Raw genomic sequence first — 5,746 nt, 5'->3', positions numbered from 1 at the left:
GCGGGACGGTCACGGAACGGTATTGACGGGGAGACGAGCTCGGGGAGAGCGAACTCGGCAACGGGGGTGGCACATCGGTTGGGCTCGAGCAGGCGGCTTAGGAGCAACCGCGAGGGAACACGGCGGGGTCCGGGGGAAGGGCGACGGCCGCCCGCGACTCGTCACGGTAACCCAGGCGGGAAGCTGCGCTCCGTCCGAGTCAGACTCGGTCGTCGCGGCCCGGCTGAGGCTCGCTTGGTCGAGGGGGCGCGGCGCTGTGCCGGCGACTTTGCCCGCGCGAGGCACGTACGCTGTGGTCCGAAGGAAGAAGCGCGCGTCCCGAGTCAGACTCGGGCGCCGCAACCCGACGGTATCTCGCTGCGGCCAGGATGCGGAGTTGAGTCGGCACTGGGGGGATCCGGGAAGGACGAAGGGGCGGCGGCCAACAGTCGCAGCTCGTCGCCGCTGTCACCCAGACGGGAAGCTGCGCCCCGGCCGAGTCAGACTCGGTCGGTGCGGCCCGCTGCGGCCAGCTGGAGAGTGAGCTACGTGCCTGTACCGTGCTCCCGACGAACCGTCCCGGGGGGCTGGTGACGTCGCGCGATCGGCGCTTGATGCTGCGACCGGGAGGGAAGCTGCGCCCCGTCCGAGTCAGACTCGGTCGTTGCGGCCCACCCGAGCCCGCACGCCTCACGCGGAGGGGTCATACGCCCCGGCGGCCACGATAGACGTCCTCCCGCTTCGCGGTGGTCGGGAGGGCTTAGCGGATAGGTGCAGATGCGGGGGCGGCTTCCCGAGATAGCCGTCCCTAGGTTAGGCGAGGGTTTGAGAAACATCTTTCGCGGTAGACCGGCGCGGCCGGCGGACGCCCACGTGGCGTGCCGCGAGTCGGATCGCGCGCTCGGCCTCCGTTGATGGCCGCTAGGTGCGTGCGTGGAATCGGGGCGTCTCGGTCTCGCTGCCGTACGGCTCGCGCTAGGCCTGCGGGGGCGGCGTCGGAGCGCGCGCTCGCGCGGCGGCCGTAGCGCTAGAGGGCGACCCGCAAGTGGGGAGGAACCGTCCACCCAACGCCGGCGCTAGCCGGGGCCGGTGGGGGCCCTACCAAGGCGGGTCATGGTCGCATGTCGGTCGGTCCGGCCTCTGTTTACCGAGGCGGCCGGCACCTCCATCTGCCTTGGATGCCCCGAATCCGCAGACTTTCCTCCGGCCTCAGCTTAACGAGACGGCCGTTGCCTCCATCCTTGGATGTTAACATTCGCAGAGTTTCAGCTCCGGGCTAGGGCGGGTGAAGTCGTCTCGAACCACGTGCCTGAAGGCCGCCTCGCGCCGGATGCAGGCCCCGCTCTGTCGTGCGGTGTGACCGTCCAACGCGGGCATCGCTAGATTAGCCGTGGCCACGATCCTTCCACACCGCGAGCCTTTCGCCCTCGGCCGCTCAGTTCGCGGGCCGCTGATCCCGCTCCATCTCTCCGGCCTGTGTTTAAGGAGGCGGCCGGTCCTCCTTCCTTGGATGGACCATTCGCATATTTTTCGCCCGGCCTGTGTTTAAGGAGGCGGCCGGTAACTCCCTTTCTTGGATGAGACCCAACATTCGCATATTTTTCGCCCGGCCTGTGTTTAAGGAGGCGGCCGGTCCTCCCATTCTGCCAGTGTTCCTTGGACTTTGAATATTTCAAAGTCTTTCCGCCCAACATTCGCATATTTTTCGCCCGGCCTGTGTTTAAGGAGGCGGCCGGTCCTCCCATTCTGCCAGTGTTCCTTGGACTTTGAATATTTCAAAGTCTTTCCGCTCCGGGCTAGGGCGGGTGAGGTCGTCTCGAACCACGTGCCTGAAGGCCGCCTCGCGCCGGATGCAGGCCCCGCTCTGTCGTGCGGTGTGACCGTCCAACGCGGGCATCGCTAGATTAGCCGTGGCCACGATCCTTCCACACCGCGAGCCTTTCGCCCTCGGCCGGTGTCGGTCAACGTGTGGGTTTGGGGGGAAGGACGGCTGCCGGGAGCAGACAGCCGTCCCCGGGTGGGGTGTACAGTCCCTTCACCGCGGCCGCCGGGAGCAGACGGCCGTCGAGCGATTCTGCCATTGTTCCTAGGACTTTGTACATTTTAAAGACCCTCCGCGCGGGCCGCTGATCCCGCTCGGTCGCTCCGGCCTGTGTTTAAGGAGGCGGCCGGTCCTCCCATTCTGCCAGTGTTCCTTGGACTTTGAATATTTCAAAGTCTTTCCGCTCCGGGCTAGGGCGGGTGAGGTCGTCTCGAACCACGTGCCTGAAGGCCGCCTCACGCCGGATGCAGGCCCCGCTCTGTCGTGCGGTGTGACCGTCCAACGTGGGCATCGCTAGATTAGCCGTGGCCACGATCCTTCCACACCGCGAGCCTTTCGCCCTCGGCTGATGTTCGGCCAACGTGTGGGGAGGGGGGGAAGGACGGCTGCCGGGAGCAGACAGCCGTCCCCGGGTGGGGTGTACAGTCCCTTCACCGCGGCCGCCGGGAGCAGACGGCCGTCGAGCGATTCTGCCATTGTTCCTAGGACTTTGTACATTTTAAAGACCCTCCGCGCGGGCCGCTGATCCCGCTCCGTCTCTCCGGCCTGTGTTTAAGGAGGCGGCCGGTCCTCCCATTCTGCCATTGTTCCTTGGACTTGTAAAAGTCTTTCCGCTCCGGGCTAGGGCGGGTGAGGTCGTCTCGAACCACGTGCCTGAAGGCCGCCTCGCGCCGGATGCAGGCCCCGCTCTGTCGTGCGGTGTGACCGTCCAACGCGGGCATCGCTAGATTAGCCGTGGCCACGATCCTTCCACACCGCGAGCCTTTCGCCCTCGGCTGATGTTCGGCCAACGTGTGGGGAGGGGGTTATGGACGGCTGCCGGGAGCAGACAGCCGTCCCCGGGAGGGGAGACTTCACGGCGGCCGCCGGGAGCAGACGGCCGTCGAGAGATTCTGCCAGTGTGTTCCTTGGACTTTGAAAAGTCTTTCCGCTCCGGGCTAGGGCGGGTGAGGTCGCCTCGAACCACGTGCCTGAAGGCCGCCTCGCGCCGGATGCAGGCCCCGCTCTGTCGTGCGGTGTGACCGTCCAACGCGGGCATCGCTAGATTAGCCGTGGCCACGATCCTTCCACACCGCGAGCCTTTCGCCCTCGGCCGGTGTTCGCTCAATGCGCGGAGCCGCTGATCCCGCTCCATCTCTCCGGCCTGTGTTTAAGGAGGCGGCCGGTCCTCCCATTCTGCCATTGTTCCTTGGACTTGTAAAAGTCTTTCCGCTCCGGGCTAGGGCGGGTGAGGTCGTCTCGAACCACGTGCCTGAAGGCCGCCTCGCGCCGGATGCAGGCCCCGCTCTGTCGTGCGGTGTGACCGTCCAACGCGGGCATCGCTAGATTAGCCGTGGCCACGATCCTTCCACACCGCGAGCCTTTCGCCCTCGGCTGGTGTTCGGCCAACGTGTGGGGAGGGGGTTAAGGACGGCTGCCGGGAGCAGACAGCCGTCCCCGGGAGGGGAGACTTCACGGCGGCCGCCGGGAGCAGACGGCCGTCGAGCGATTCTGCCAGCGTTCCTTGTACTTTGAATATTTCACAGCCGTGCTCGCACTTAGGAAATTTTCGAGCGCTGTGGCACTTAGAAATTTTTCGTCAAGAGAGGCACTTAGACATTTTTCGTCAAGAGAGGCACTTAGAAAATTTTTCTCTCTCTCTCTGTGTGCCTTCCAGGGTGCTGTGCAACCCTGCGTGTTGTGTTCCCACCGAGCAAGGGGCGCTGCTGGCGGCCATGACCAAGCGCTCGGCACCGGGCCCTTTCATTTTGTGGGGTAAATTATGCGCCCCCCATGCTCGTTCTGACTATATTTTGCGAAAGGGGGGTAAATCGTTGATGAGTACGCTGACTAGGGGGACCATTTAGCGTACTCTGGCGCACCTGAAGACCAAAGTTGGTACTGCACCCTCCCCCTGGTACCCCAGCCCCTGGTACCTAAAGAGGGAGAGGCCGAATTTTCGCTTTTTGGGGCCGACCGAGGGAACCAGCCGAGGCGGACACTTTTCGGCTCAAGAGCCGTTGGCACTTAGAAAAAATTCGCACAAGTTGGCAGGGCTACCAGGGGAAGAGGCCGAATTTTCGCTTTTGAAGGCCGACCGCGGGAACCAGCCGAGGCGGACACTTTTCGGCTCAAGAGCCGTTGGCACTTAGAAAATATTTGCCAAACTTGGCTTGACTTCCAGGAGAAGAGGCCGAATTTTCACTTTTGGTGGCCGACCTGGGGAACCAGCCGAGGCGGACACTTTTCGGCTCAAGAGCCGTTGGCACTTAGAAAATATTTGCCAAACTTGGCTTGACTTCCAGGAGAAGAGGCCGAATTTTCACTTTTGGTGGCCGTTATGGGGAACCAGCCGAGGCGGACACTTTTCGGCTCAAGAGCCGTTGGCACTTAGAAAATATTTGCCAAACATGGCTTGACTTCCAGGAGAAGAGGCCGAATTTTCACTTTTGGTGGCCGTTATGGGGAACCAGCCGAGGCGGACACTTTACGCTGGTTGAGTCGTTGGCACTTAGAAAATATTTGCCAAACTTGGCTTGACTTCCAGGAGAAGAGGCCGAATTTTCACTTTTGGTGGCCGACCTGGGGAACCAGCCGAGGCGGACACTTTACGCTGGTTGAGTCGTTGGCACTTAGAAAATATCTGCCAAACTTGGCTTGACTTCCAGGAGAAGAGGCCGAATTTTCACTTTTGGTGACCGACCTGGGGAACCAGCCGAGGCGGACACTTTACGCTGGTTGAGTCGTTGGCACTTAGAAAATATTTGCCAAACTTGGCTTGACTTCCAGGAGAAGAGGCCGAATTTTCACTTTTGGTGGCCGACCTGGGGAACCAGCCGAGGCGGACACTTACGCTGGTTGAGTCGTTGGCACTTAGAAAATATTCGCCAAACTTGGCAAGACTTCCAGGAGAAGAGGCCGAATTTTCACTTTTGGTGGCCGACCTGGGGAACCAGCCGAGGCGGACACTTTACGCTGGTTGAGTCGTTGGCACTTAGAAAATATTTGCCAAACTTGGCTTGACTTCCAGGAGAAGAGGCCGAATTTTCACTTTTCATGGCCGTTATGGGGAACCAGCCGAGGCGGACACTTTGCGCTGGTTGAGTCGTTGGCACTTAGAAAATATTTGCCAAACTTGGCTTGACTTCCAGGAGAAGAGGCCGAATTTTCACTTTTGGTGGCCGTTATGGGGAACCAGCCGAGGCGGACACTTTAGGCTGGTTGAGTCGTTGGCACTCAGAAAATATTCGCCAAACTTGGCCAGACTTCCAGGAGAAGAGGCCGAATTTTCACTTTTGGTGACCGACCTGGGGAACCAGCCGAGGCGGACACTTTACGCTGGTTGAGTCGTTGGCACTTAGAAAATATTTGCCAAACTTGGCTTGACTTCCAGGAGAAGAGGCCGAATTTTCACTTTTGGTGGCCGACCTGGGGAACCAGCCGAGGCGGACACTTTACGCTGGTTGAGTCGTTGGCACTTAGAAAATATTCGCCAAACTTGGCAAGACTTCCAGGAGAAGAGGCCGAATTTTCACTTTTGGTGGCCGACCTGGGGAACCAGCCGAGGCGGACACTTTACGCTGGTTGAGTCGTTGGCACTTAGAAAATATTTGCCAAACTTGGCTTGACTTCCAGGAGAAGAGGCCGAATTTTCACTTTTCATGGCCGTTATGGGGAACCAGCCGAGGCGGACACTTTTCGGCTCAAGAGCCGTTGGCACTTAGAAAATATTTGCCAAACATGGCT

This window comes from Syngnathus floridae, unplaced genomic scaffold, assembly GCF_059516105.1.
Source record: "Syngnathus floridae isolate MCC-2025c unplaced genomic scaffold, RoL_Sflo_1.0 HiC_scaffold_52, whole genome shotgun sequence".
Lineage (NCBI taxonomy): Eukaryota > Metazoa > Chordata > Actinopteri > Syngnathiformes > Syngnathidae > Syngnathus > Syngnathus floridae.
The sequence above is the reverse complement of the archived record's forward strand: the minus strand, read 5'-3'. Positions refer to the sequence as shown.